This window comes from Phascolarctos cinereus, unplaced genomic scaffold (genome assembly GCF_003287225.1).
Source record: "Phascolarctos cinereus isolate Bilbo 61053 unplaced genomic scaffold, phaCin_HiC Scaffold_4;HRSCAF=312, whole genome shotgun sequence".
NCBI classification, from domain to species: Eukaryota; Metazoa; Chordata; class Mammalia; order Diprotodontia; family Phascolarctidae; genus Phascolarctos; species Phascolarctos cinereus.
This window is the reverse complement of record NW_027555847.1, coordinates 218,979,181-218,991,884: the sequence shown is the minus strand read 5'-3', so window position 1 is coordinate 218,991,884 and position 12,704 is coordinate 218,979,181.

Here is a 12,704-nt window from a genome sequence, read left to right as displayed (position 1 = left end):
GTCGTATTTTACAGGCAAATAAGTGAGTGTTGATTGGAGGAGACTTCTTTCTTATTCCAGAGTGCTACTAGAAGTAACAAGACCAAGCTGACTGGGCCGCCTACTAATTTAACTGGGCCTTTTCTGTGAATTGCCATTTTGAATGGCAAGCCTGTCTCTTGCTGATTGACTCTTTTTGTTTTGTTTTAGGCAGTTGGGGTTAAGTGACTTGTCCAGGGTCACACAGCTAGTAAGTGTCAAGTGTTTGGTCTGAGGTCAAATTTGGACTCGGGTTCTCCTGACTTCAGGGCCCGTGCTCTATCCACTGCGCCTCTGATTAACTCTTTGCCACACATCCATAGTAGCTGCTCAGAATCTCTCTGCAAGCCCCTAACTCCACACCCAGCATGCTCTTATTATCAAATGACCTGGCTGCCCACCTTCTTAAGAAGATAAAGGCCATCTCTTGCAAGCTCCCTCATCTTCATACCTCAAAACCTCTCTGACTTTGCATGTTCTACCCTTTCCTTCTGGTCTGAATGGATGATACTGCCCTCTTTGCCAAGCCCTCCACGTGTATCTTTGATTTCATCCGCTCCTATATCCCTTGGGACAGACTTTAATCCACTGATCATTCTGTCTCAATCTATTTGTAATGGTTCCTTCTCCACATGCATACTCATATCGTGCTATTTTTAAAAAATCATCCATTGACCCTGCTAATCCCTTAAGTATCGTCTCTACCTCTGTTTTCTCATTGCCCAGTAATTATTCAGTCCCCTCTATCTGACTTTTATCCTGACTCCTTTACTGAAACCATACTCTTCAAGGTCATGAGTGACTTACATTCCAAATCAGTAATCTTTTTTTTTTAAGTCCTCATCTCCTTGACCTTTCTTTGGAAGCTTGCATGCCCCGTTCTGAATATCCTGGCTTCTGTGACACTACTCTCTATTCCCTCTCACTGGATCAGTTTCTCCTAACACACAAGTGTGGGTGGCCACTAAGGTTCTGTCCTAGGCCACCTTTTCTGTATATTCTCTTCATTGGCAAACTTGTCTGCTCCTGTGTCTTCAATTAGCTCTCTGTGGTTTTAAAATCTATATATCTAACCCTGATCTACTGAACTATAGACTCCATATCTTCAATCTGCTAATGGATATCTTTTTCTCTATGTGCTGGTACCTCAAATTCAACATGTCTGAAATTTAATGTACCATCTTCCTCTGTGAACCTGCCTCTATTACCAACTTTCTTTCCAACTTTCTTATTTCTATTGATGGCAAGGGAAAGAGATAGGGACAAAGAACCCAGGTCATTTTCCTCAAGGATTAGACTCCATCATGGAAAAACATGGCTTGGAGAACACAGAGATGGCTGTAAAGGATGACTAGGTGACATTAACTTCAGAATGTTATGAGACAGGTACATCTAAACAGCTGAAACACACTCAGTGCTCCCAAGCAAACCTCTAAGCAGATGTTAGACTGAAAGAGGTTTGGAGATAATATTTTTATGTGCCCATGTGCTTGATCCTTCTACAGCCCTGTCATTAAAACGTAGGCAGTGGATGGCTGTGGTCATAGGCTGTTGTAGTTTGAAGGAACCTCAGATCATCTACCCCAACCCTGACCTGAAGCATGAAACTCCTTAACCACATCATCCAGCATGATATACATGAGTTCAGATCCTGAATCTATTACTTAACATTTTGTATGATCTTGGGCATGCTTCAGTTCCTTCTATAAAATGTCAGAGAATAGATTAGAGAAGTTCTTAATTTCTTTCCAGCACTAAACCCTATAATGCTCAATTGGAGGCAGTGTCACTAAATGCATATACCGTTCTACCTTGAACCAGATTGTTTTGGGACCTATCTGTGTCATCTCTAGGGAACTGAATAACTCTATTTTTCTGTCTTCTGTAAGGACAGTAGAGCTTGAGGATCTGAGTCTAAGTTCTCACGATTGCTACAAATCTCCAACTTGTGAGAATTTGTTGGAAACTATTGTTGAAGGGAGGTAGGCAGTTATAATACCACTGACTCCCTGCTGCTCCATTTTAGGATCCCTAGTTCTCCTATACTATTTATAGGGAAGGGAATGAGCATTTGTTAAACACCTGCCATGTGCCAGGTACTGTGCTGTAATTGCTTTAAAAATATCTCATTTGATCCTCTCAACAATGCTGAGAGGAGCTCAAAGCTGTCCCCATTTTACAATTGAGGGAACTGAGGCAAACATAAGTTTTTAGTGCCTTGTCCAGGGTCACATATTCCATTCTGGACATTGTACTTTATAAGGTATGCTAACAACCTGAGAGGTGGGTGACCATGAGGCCTTCAAAATCACTGTCATAATAATTGACATATAGGGCTTTATTGTTTACAAAGAGCTCTGTATTTGATTTTCAACAGTAGTCAGGTAAGGTTGGTATAATGAATTCAAGGTTTAATCATGTTTAGAATGTAAATAAATGGGTTTAGTTCAGAGGACTGGTGGCTGAGATCAGATTTGAACTCATCTTCCTGACTCCAGTTCCATACTTAATCCACTGTGCCACCAGTTGCCTCTTTTGCCATGGTAGGTTACTGTCACTGACAGTAGAAGAAATACTGGGAGCCCTGTTGACTAGGGGAGAGACAAGGGGCTGTTTCCTCCTCTCCCTGTGACTTTGGGCAAGTCTTTTGACCTTTTCAGTTTGCTCATCTGAAAAATGAGGGGGTTGGACTGGATGATCTCTAAAATCCCTTAAAGCTCTAAGGTTCTGGGATTCCTCCCTGAAGAACGGAAGCAGGCACAAAGGGCCTTTGTTTTTAAAGCCAGGGGCCTCATTACCTTATTCACTGCCAATGAGCTAAGTTGGAATGCCAGCTGGGGATCTCTACGGCATGAGAGAGAGGCCAACAATCTCATTCTTCTCTAGCATTACTCCCCAAGGATGGGAGTGGGTAGCAAAGTAGTCACAGGCCTCCCAAATGCCTCAGACAAGCATATTTGCCACTCATGTCCAGTGGTTCCGATCTATATGGTCAATACTGTAGGTAAGGATCTTGTCTTTCAGGGGCAGCAGGAATAGGTATTCAAAAGCTGCTTAAAAAAAAAGCCAACAACTCTATTCCCATTCAAACATTGCTTGTCTTCAGGAAGGCTACAGATAGGATCAGGTAGCATGGTGTGGTTTAAAGTATGGTGTTGGACAGTTGGAAAACATCAGTGTGAACCTCAGTTCTTTTACATGCTGACCTTGGATTGGTTACTTCTCTGCTCCTCTCTTTTCTCCTACATAAAAATGAGGAGGTTGCCCTCTAAAGTCCTTTCCAAATCCTATGATCTAAGGTTAAGCCTTAGGATCATAGCACTAGAGTCTGAAGGGACCTTGGAGATTGACTAATCCAAATCCTACATTTTACATATTTTGGAAATTGTGGAATTGTTAGTTGCCTGTGCCACTAACTGTGTTACATTGGGCAAGTCCCCTTATCCCCTCCCCCACCCCCAACTCGGGGCTTTTCTTTCCTCATCTATAAAATGAGAGAATTGTAGATGATCTCCAAGGTCCCCTCCAACCTACAGATTTGGTGATTGATTGGGCAGTAGAAGTCTGGAGACCTCATTTAACAAACTGTCGCTATGGATCCTGTTTTCCTACCTTTTTCCTGCCTTACCTGCCCATCTCCAAGTCTGAGAAGGGAATACAGGCTCTCTAGGAAAGGTGGTTGAACAGAGGCCTTCTCTGTGGCAACCAGCTGAAGGAAGCCTTTCTAGATGAAGGGGAACCTCAGGAAACGGGCTGTTTTGAAAGGCCAGGGAGGAAGTGATCCAAGATGATGTAGGAAGGGATGGGAGCAACAAAAGAGGTAGAAAGAAGAAAGAAAGGGATGAGAAATCAAGAGAGTCAACATGCATTTATTAAGCACTTATGGGCCAAGTACAGACCTAAGCACTGGAAATGCAAAATACAATTAAAAAAAAATCCTTGCCCTCAAGAAGCTTACATTCTAATGGAGAAGACAAATAGGAGCTGAAAAGTGGGGGCAGGGGTGGGTTTTGTAGGGAGGGAAGAATGTTAGGTGGAGAAGTCCAAGGAGCCAGGAGGGAAGTGAGGGAAGGAACATGGCTGTCCCAGGCACTTCCTCAAAATGGGAGTCCTGAGAGGAACTCACCAATTGGAGATGGAGGCAGAAGTAGAGGCATCTTCCGGGGTAAGAAAACTACTGGATGTAGAGAAGTCTGGAATCAGGGACAGAGATGGAAGGAGAGAGAATAAGAAAGAAAAATTGTGAGAGAGAGACCATACAGTCATAGGATTTAGAACTGGAAGGAGACCTTAAAGATCACATAAAGAGTCAGCATTTCATGAAGGAGGAAACTATAAAAGGGGAGTGACTGGCTAAAAGTTATATGGGCAGTCAGTGGCAGCATCAAAATTAAAACCTAGGCCTTCTGACATAAAATCTAGTGTTACTTCTACTACATTTGGGAGAATGAGAAGAGTGGGAGTAGGGGAATATGAGCTATAGCAAGAGTTCCTTGTGGGTAGGGATTGGGGATGGGTTGAAAGAGAATCTGTCCTTTGACCTCAAAATAGCTGTCAAGCAATGAAGAAGAGGCTAGGACATTTTCCTTTACAGAATTTGAGTCAAAAGGGATTTCCATGGTCAAGAAGTCCAACCTGTACATGAAAAGAATCTCCATGATAACATACATGGCTGGTGGTCATACAGTCCCTGCTTGAAGACCCCCAAGGAAGAGGGAGTGCACCACCCTTCTAGGAAGCCTGTCCAGCCTATGGACAGTTCTAATTGATAGGAAGTATTTACTGACACCAAGCCTAAATTTATCTGTTGGCAATGTCCAACCCATTTCTCCTGCTGATACCACCCCCTAGAGCCAGAGCAATTTGAAAGCTCCCCAAGACAGCTGATCCATATTTGAAGGAAGCTATCATATCCTCCCCGAGTCCTCTGTAGGCTCAAAATCTTCATTTCCTTCAAGTGATCCTTCATGTTATGGAGGCAAGGCCCTTCACTATGGTTGTTCTCCTACTGACACCTTCCAGTTTATCAATGTCCTTCTTAAATTGTGGTGCCCAGAACTGGACACAATCATTCCACATGAGGTCTGAGGAGAGCAGAGACACATGTTAACTAAGCATCTCTCAGGGGTGGGGGGAGTATGCCCTTCAATGCAGAAAAGGAATTCAGAGGATGAAACCAAGATACAGAGAGACAACTACATGGCCAAACTCAGACTAGGAACCTACCTTTTTTAAACTCCCAGTTGAAGAAGTAAAGATTGGGGAAATTGTCCTTCATCTCCCACACTGCCTCTACTCACCTCTTTCCCACCCCCAGAAGGCAATACTACCCTTTGTCCTTCCAGCCCCTTCCACCACCCCTCTAGTCCTTGGGTCTTTTTTTCAAAGGCCTCCAAGGTACTGAAACACTAAGATTCCGGTAGGGAGGAGCAAACAACCCTGCCCTGTGGGAAGGAGATGCCTGGAGGGAGAAGAGAGTTGTCAGGTCAGGGCTAAGAATGCATTAGCAGAAATATTTACTAAGAAATTCAATCTGTGTGTGGATCATTCTTTGCTAATTGCTGGAAGAATTTCTTTGAAGTGAAGAAATAGCTTGTTGGAGCTGGGAAGAATAGAGAAAGTTGAGGGGGAAGACTAGTGATTTGATTCAGAAGAAGAAGGTAGTGGTGAGTGAGGGAAGAATGCCAGGTAAGGGGGTGGTTTGCATTTCCTACCTGCCTGGTGGGTGGAGGGAAGGATTCCTGTTAGTTCTTTCTGCCCTGTGCAGGCTAGTCAGCCTCTCTTGGCATACCCATTGGCTCCTCCCAGCTTATTCCAGCCCATACCAGTCTAGTCCACACTCCTTGCTTGAGCCCACGTAAGAGGACCCAAGGGGAAGGGTCAAGCCTGCTGCTATTCTGAAGGGATTGGCAGGATTCCTTCCCCAAAAGGGATTTCCTCTCACTCCACAAGGCTTCCAGCTCCCTGAGGCTGACACCGTAGCTACCAGACTCCTGAGGGTCCTCTCTTGTACCCCCTCCAACGTAAGAGCATCATGAGTTTTCCTGGCAAAAGGAGTTGGGGATAGTTAGTCTGAAGAAAAGAAGATAGATCTGGGGATAGAGCAAGAATGGTGAGTGTTTTCAATATTTGATGGTCTGTCCTATGAAAGTAGGCTCAGCCTTGGGTCACCTGGTCCCCGAGGGCAGAACCAAGCGCAATGAGTGGGAAGTGTAGAGAGGCAAAATTAAGCTTGATGTTTTGAAAATTTCCTAATAATTGGTCGATTCACCTCAAAGTGGAATAGGCTACCCCAGAGGTAGTTGCTTCCTCCTCACTTGAGGTCTCTAGGAGAAGAATAGATAAGCCACTTGTTGGCTCTGTTGTGAAAATAATTCTTGTTCATATGTGGCCTGGACTAAATGACCCTTAAGGTCCCTTCCAACTGAGATTCTCTGACAATGTGATGCCTCTGGACCAGTCCCATGGCAGATAAAGAAGTGATTGTGGAGCGAGGAAGATCTGGGTTCAAATCCTACCTCTAACAAGTTCTGACTGTCTGTGGAAGCCTGGTCACATCACAAGCTCTCAGTGCCCTAGGCCACTGGCTGTGGCTTTAAGAAGCAGAGAAAATGTTCACCTCTATTGGTAGAAGGCGTTTCCTCATCCTGTTCCTTATGCCAATATAATTACAAGTCTTTCACACAATCAGGAACTGATCTCTTTGGGACTGAAGGTGGTGGGGCTGGGAGAAGTCCTGCATTTGAGAGTCTTGGGTTCATAAGAGATGGGACCAGGAGAGAGACAAGGAGGGAGAAAGCAGCAACTTTTGTCCTGAGGACAAAAAAAAAAAATGGAGAAATTGATGAAGAATGCAGAGGCAACTTCAGCTAGCTAACCTTTCTTTTCCAGTCAATCAGCTAGTATTTATTGGTCAGCTACCATATGCCCAGCCCTGGGTTAGGTGCTGGGAAGGGGATACAGAGAAATATAAAATATCCTTACTTTCCTGGAGGTCCTAGACACATGGAAATTTTCTGCAGGGCTGGTACTGGCTCACTTGTCCTGTCTTGCAGTTGCTTTTTTTTTTTCTTTCCTGAGAGCTGAGTTGCTGTGGTCCCCTGAGCACCTCTTCTAGCCTCTCTGGTCCTTATTTTCAGGTTGGCCCAGTCTAAGCCTCCTGCAATTAACTCCTGATCTGAGAGGGAAGGATGTTCAGGCCCAGGGATGTTCTATATGAGCTCTAGGTCTAGGTGTTCTCCACCCAGCACCAATCCTCTCTGACTCTAACCCAGGCCTACTTCCCCTGTCTCCTTTCTTTGGACACCAACTCTATCTGTGGGACCGACCCCAACCCCCCCAAGCAAGCACTAATGCTGGCCAGCCCCATGTTAGGTAAATGGATTTTCCTGCCTTCCCTTCTCCTCTTCCTGGGGAGAACATTGGGAAGAGTCTTGGTCTTAGTTGGAGGGGCACTGGAAGGTTGGAATTATGCTCAATTCAAGACACATTATTTTTTTCTTTTTAATGACAATCCTGGTCCTTTATTTCAGAAGTGTTTTAATGCAATTATAGGATAGTTACAGAGTCACATTTAATCCATTAAATACATTTAAGGTTTTAAAGAAAATAATATACATCTTGACTGTCAATGCAACATAACTAAAATATTTGGTTCTTACAGTTAACATGAGACCAACTAACCCATTATGCTGGTTATTTCCTCATATATGCACTGTTGTCACAGTATGTGAATAAATACTATAGGAACTTTAATCCATCGATTATGAAAATGGTGCTATGCCTCCCTTTCCGCTATGAAATAGGAATAGCCTGCAAATACCAGAAATAAATGTTGGTGAAAAATCCACAATGTTAGAATTCTAAAAAGAACAGTCAAGGCACATTTCTTAAGCATCTATCCTCTGCAGACCTCTGAGTCTGCAGTTCAGTACCTGAACTCATGGTCTATGTATAGAAACTCACATTTCTAGAGGCTTTAAGGTTTACAAGATGCACCAATCCTGTGCAAATATGATTACTGTCATTTTACAAATGAGGAACCTGAAGCCCAGAGGGTAAGACCAGTCTTAGGATCTCATGGCTTTTAAATGGTCAAACCTTGCTTTACTCAAACCCATGTCTCCTGACTCCAAGTCCAGTACTCTTTCTTCCTTTTCCTTATTTTTATTGCTATATTTTTAAAAATCACTTTCACTTCTTTTTTGTTGTTGTTTTGTTTTGTTTTAGGCAATTAGGGTTAAGTGACTTGCTCAAGGTCACACAACTAGTAAGTGTCAAGTGTTTGGTCCAAGGCTGGATTTGAACTCAGGTCCTTCTGACTTCAGGGCCGGTGCTGCACCACCTACCTGCCCCCCACTTTCACTTCTTAATATATGCCTACCCCTCCCAGTCCCCCAGCCAGTCATCTCTTGTAAAGGAAAGAGAAAATGTTTAGCAAAATCAACAAACACGCCTGCATTTGCATCACTTGTAGGACAATATATTCTTCACCCTTAGTTTTCTACTTCTTCAAAGAGAGAAGTTCATTTTCTCAACTCTTCTCCTAGTTCAAGCTTGGTCTTTACAATTATGCAGAATACAGTGATGCATATGGACCTAAGTGAAAGATTATGTGAAGATCAAAGACATTCTTTTTAAATAATAAAATTTTATCGATGTATATGGTTTTGGGTTCACCAACATTTCCATATGTATGCACCTTTCCCCTCCCAGAGAATGATTCCTTATGACAGAATAAAAAAGGAAAAAGCAGTTCCATAAAACCGCCATGTCTAAAACATCTGACATTATATGGTATGCTCCATATCCCAAATCTTCCATTTTTGCAAAGAAGTAGGGGAAAGTACCTTCATTAACCTTGGTCATAACAATTTTCTAGCATTCAGTTTCTATTTTTTTGTTTTGTTTTGTTCTTTCCATTTACATTGTGCTAGTCATTGTGTCTATTTTCTTGGTTTCTATTTACTTCACTTTGCATAGACTCATAAAATTCTTCCCATGTTTCTATGTATTCATTCTTTTTTTTTTTTACAGCACGGTAACATTCCATTATATTCACACACCACAACTTGCTTAGCCATTCCTCAGTTGCTACCAAAAAAATGTACTGTTTAAATATTTTGGTGCACGCATATGGAGTCTTTCTTTTTGTCATTGACATCTTTGGAGTATATGCCCAGAAGTGGAACTTCTGGGTCAAAAGGCATGGACATTTTAATTAACTTCCTTTGCATAATTCCAAACTGTGTTCCAGAATAGTTGGACAAATTCACAGCTCCACCAGCAGTGCATTAGTTTCCCTGTCTTTCCATAATCCCTCCAATATTGACTATTTTCTGGTTTTTTTTAATCTTGGCAATTTATTTATTTTTTTACTTTTATTTTTATTTTTGCTTTTTTAAGCAATTGGGGTTAAGTGACTTGCCCAGTGTTACACAGCTAGTAAGTGTCAAGTGTTTGGTCTGAGGCCGGATTTGAACTCCCGTCCTCCTGACTTCAGGGCCGGTGCTCTATCCACTGCGCCACCTAGCTGCCCATTATCTTGGCAATGTACTGGCTATGAAGTAAAACCTCCAGGTAGTTTTGATATATTCATGATTTGGAGCTTTCTTTCATATGCTTATTTATAGTTTATATTTCTTCTTTTGAGAATTATTTGTTCATATCCTTTGGCCACTTGTCTACTTGGTTTTGGTTTCATATATTTTGGTTTTACATAGTTATTCTAGTTGCGTATATTTCTCGGCTATCACACAACTATCAGAAATATTTGGTATAAAGATTTCTTTCCCCAGTTCACTGCTTCCATCCATATCTGAGTTGCATTAATTTTGTTCATGCAAAAGCTTTTCAATTTCATGTGGAAGGGTGGAGTTAAAGTAACCTTACAGAAATTAGCCCTGATAAATATATCACCCTTATATGTGTCTGTGAATATATATACACATACATATATGATGCTAATTATCTATTTCATCTTTTGTGATCACTATTATCTCTCTTCAAGGGCATTCTTGAAGGGGAAAGCAGGTCATCAAAGGGTAACAGTTAAGAAGATGTGAAGTTGATGAGACTCTGAGTTAAATAATTCACTCCTACATTTCAGTGTGTAGGTATTTTCTGCTTTCTTCTGAGGATTAACACAAGACATTTTCCTTGGCAGAAAGGGGAACATTGACAAAGCAACAGAGAACCTGGGTCAACTTTAGCACCTGACAGCCAGAGGAAGGGTAGTCTGTCTCTGAGAGCACCCATTACCCTAATGGCTATGTGAGGGAAGCTCTGGCCCTGGATCTCATTGAGGCCAGAGTCCAGGTGGGTGCCTATTGTGTGGACCACAATAGGCCACAACATGGATGTAAACTTAGACACACACACACACACACACACACACACACACAGAGCTATGCAGACTTGTACACAGTCATATAAGCACAGAGATAATCATTCAGACACACATGGACACGTAGATGGATAAATCAGAAGCACAAAGGCACTCAGCTAGAGAAACCCAGTGTGGTACAGAATGAAGAACACTGGATTTGGAGATGGATGACCTGCTTTCAAATTCTGACTCATCCTGGATTGCTACCAGGTAAGTCACAACTTCTCTGGTCTTCATTGTCTTTATCTGTAAAATAAGGGCGTTGGTCAAGATGTGTGGTAGCTGTGTGAGTGGAGAAAACAGGACATGATTGTGACATGTTGTGGAGGTAGAAATTAGAAGATTTTGTAGCTGTGGGGTGAGTTAGAATGAAGGCTTAGGGAAGACACAGTGGTTTCACTTCTGGGTAACTGAGAGGAAGGTAATGCCTCAACAGAAATAAGGAAGTTATGAAAAGGAGTGGATTTAGGAGGTGAGATAGTTCTGTTTTGGAAATGTTGAATTTGAGATGCCTGGAGGATATTCAGTTCAAAATGTACAGTCGGGGGCAGCTAGGGGGTGCAGTGGATAGAGCACCAGCCCTGGATTCAGGAGGACCTGAGTTCAAATCCAGCCTCAGACACATAATACTTACTAGCTGTGTGACCCTGAGCAAGTCACTTAACCCCATTGCCTAGCGAAAAAAAAAATGTCCAGTAGACAGCTGGTGACAGAGGAGAGAGACTAGGACTGGATATAGAGATCTGGGAGATCTGGGATAGAGAGATCTGCAGAGAGATGATAACTAAACCCACAGGATCAGATAAAGTCACCGAGTGAGAGAGTGCAGAGAAAAAAGAGAAGAGTCCTGGGTACACCGGGCTGTTAGACGTTGTAACGTGGATGATGATGCAGCAAAGGAGCCTGTCCAGGCAGGACAGAATTGAGCAGGTGGGGTGTGAGATAATAATAATAATAATAATAATAATAATAATAATAATAATAATAATAATAATAACTAACATTTATGCAGTTCGTTCTATGTGCCAGGCACTATACTAATCACTTAACAAATACTTCTCCTCTGGTCCTCACAACAACCCTGGGAAGCGTGTGCTATTATTATCTCTGTCCCTATTGTACAGTTGAGGCAGCCAGAGTTTAATCGATTTTCCTAAGGTCACACAGCTGGTAAGTATCTGAGGCAGAATTTGAACTGAGGTCTTCCTGGTTCCAGGCCCACTGTATCACCTAGCACCGTAGAGTGTAAAAAGGGGAATGATGTGATATAAGCTTGGAAAGGTAGGCTGGAACCAGATAGGGAAGGGTTTTAAATGCCGGGCTCATGTGTTTGTATTTTATCCTAAAGGTGATAGGGAGCCATGGAGGCTTCTTGATGGGTAGAGTAATGTGGTTAAAAGTGTCCTTTAGGAAGATTATTTTGGCTACTGATGGAAAATGGATTGGAGAAGGGAGAGACTGAAGCCCCCAAGTCCAATTAAAAGGCTATTGCAGTAGTGAGATGAGAGGTGATAAAGACTTGAACTAGGGTGATGGCCCTACGAGTGAGTAGAAGGTAGAATTTGTTCATCCTTGGCTAGTGGAAGGGAGGGAAAGAAGAGAAGGATGACATTGATAGCTCCATCTTGCCCAGTGTCCCTGTGCCTAGAAGTGAGAGGAGGTGACACTGGTAACAATAGAAGACAAGTGAGTGACGTAGAATAATAGATTTAGAGTTGGATGCGCTCTCCAAGGTCACCTAGTCCAACACTCTCCTTTACAGATGAGGAAACTGAGGCCTCCAGAGACTTCCTCAAGGTCCCACATCTGATAAAGTTATCTGACTCCAAAACAATGTATGTACACAAATACGTGTGTGCTTGTGCGTGTGCTCACACACCCCCTATTCCCTTGATCACCTCTTCTAGCTTTCTCTGGCTCTTCTTTTTAGATTGGCCCCGTCTGATTCTCTTCCAACTAACTCCTGATCTGAAAGAGTCCAAGACCAGTATACGTATATATATGTATGTGTGTGTGTGTGTGTGTGTGTGTGTATATGTATATGTATATATACATATATGTATGTATATATGTATGTATATATAAGCATATTTATATTCAATATACAAATGTACATATGTATATATAGATGTAAGTGTGTATGTGTATATATTTATATTTGTGTATGTGCATATTTGTTTGGGCTGTTTTTTTAGATATGATTCCAGAATTCTGCCACCATGAGGCAGCTACTCAAGGTGCATGGGCATCCCCTGACATAGGCCATCATGAATACTCTTATGCCATAAGCAATGACAAA